This window comes from Vanellus vanellus, assembly GCF_965231255.1.
Source record: "Vanellus vanellus genome assembly, contig: HAP1_SCAFFOLD_35, whole genome shotgun sequence".
Classification (NCBI taxonomy): domain Eukaryota; kingdom Metazoa; phylum Chordata; class Aves; order Charadriiformes; family Charadriidae; genus Vanellus; species Vanellus vanellus.
In genome coordinates, this window is record NW_028128889.1 from 2,763,609 (window position 1) to 2,765,682 (window position 2,074).

Sequence of the window (2,074 nt, forward strand, 5' to 3'; positions counted from 1 at the left end):
AACGTGTTTTAATGCACTGCGTCAGGAAACTGGTTTTGTGGGTGTTGCAGAAACTGCTCACCAGCAATATTTTGGATCCAGAGTGCCTCTGTGAGTTGTAATCTATGCAGACCCTTGAAAGCCATCTTGCACAGGAGTGTTCTCCGTATCTGAATTCTACTCTGGAATTTCTTTTTAATATAACTTCTTTTCTACACCAAAGACATTGTCATTCAGATGCTACTGAGCATCATTTCATCATTCATTTCTAACCAGATTTGTTTTGGTTTTGTCTCTGCAAAAGACTAAGGATGTGTAAGACAAGGCAAAGCATGGAGAGCTTCTGGCACGTGCTGGTTTTGAAAGGCATTTCCAGGCTGTTTTCATCAGTAATTCTGTTCAAGTCTGTCTGCTCTGTAAAAAATGAATGGAAGGAATTCACGTCCCTGTGGTTAATTCAAACTGGATGATCAGCTAAAGAGGGGAGCTACCATTTTCGTTGGAGCCAATTCTGCCCTACTTGTGAAAGCAAGCTCGAAATCCCCCCAAATTTCTGGGGTCCACATGCTAGAACTGCCAGCTTTGTTCCTGTTTAAAGGTAACAGAAACAGAAACTGAGCAGTTTGGTCAGTTTGGTTGTTGATGCTCCAAGAAACAGAGCGAGATGGCGGGCTCTCTTCTGTGTTCTGTCAGTCTTGAGCACTGGTGGCGTTAGGTGAATGGTTTTTAGGTAACAGCTATGAAAGCCGTGGCGCAGAGTTTCCATGCTTTAGCCAAGGGCGTGTTTTGCTGCAGGGCAAGCGTGTCAGACTCCAAGAAACAGAGCGAGATGGCGGGCTCTCTTCTGTGTTCTGTCAGTCTTGAGCACTGGTGGCGTTAGGTGAATGGTTTTTAGGTAACAGCTATGAAAGCCGTGGCGCAGAGTTTCCATGCTTTAGCCAAGGGCGTGTTTTGCTGCAGGGCAAGCGTGTCAGACCTTAGTATCTGCTTTATGCAGGGGAGACTGCTGTGGTTTGTTTTTCTGAAAAGATCTCTTGGGTTTGTAGCCTCAAGCGAAGCAAAAGCAGCTCAAGCTAGATCCGGAAAGAGCCTCATGCCTTAGCAGACTCTCTTGTTGTGACCTTTGAGATAACTTTGCTGTTGGCTTTCAAACTATATATAAAAAAAAGATGATTTTGCTGCTTGTGTTTGATTATGAAACCTGAAGATCTCTTGGAACGTGGCGTTAGAGTGTTGAGATGGTAACAGCGCAATGTTACATATAAAGTTTTGCTTTCATATCTGTAAAAGGATTCTCTGAAGTGCGATGTAACTACATAGTAAGAGACCTTCTCACAAATTGACTGATATTTTTTCTGCATTCATGATGTTTTCAGAGTACACAGACGACAATGCCCTGATTCCTAAGAATTCGTCAGTAATTGTCAGAAGAGTCCCCGCTGGAGGAGTTAAAGCAGTATGTAAAAACACAATCTCACACTTTTTTCTACACACTGCACTTAATCCTAAACAATGGAGCCTTGCAGCAATTTTCCAAACATTAACTTGACCTATTTTCCAGTAAAATGTAGTATATGTTGCAAATGCAATGTATTTGATTCAGCCTAGTAGAAAGTGAGGAATGCCTTCATTTGCACAGTTCTCATGTGAATATTGGTATTTGTGCCTAGCCAGGCATTGTATTTCACAGTGACTGTGCCGGACTATTTCCTGTATGACTTTGTGTTGTTCAGATAGTGTAGGACCGTTTTTAGATCATGCAGGTTCAAGGCTTGCAGAGGTGAACTCGGTGCCATGTTCTACATCTGTCTGTCTGGAGCTAGGAATGCGTAGGTTTGTATGGGTTGTTGGATGCTTTTTGTTTGTAAAAGTCATACTATCCTGTAAAGAGCAGCTCCCGGTTTGGGGAGATAGAAGGGGAGTACCTTATCAGCCTCAGCGTACTGGAGCAGTATCATTCATCTCCAAGGCACAAAGAAGCCCTTCACATGCTGTTTACCGTTTTTCATGCGTCTTGTTATTGTTGCATTGGAAACTACCACAATTTTTACAGAAGAGTCTAATTGGCTGCAAGTTATGGACATTTCAGGAGGCT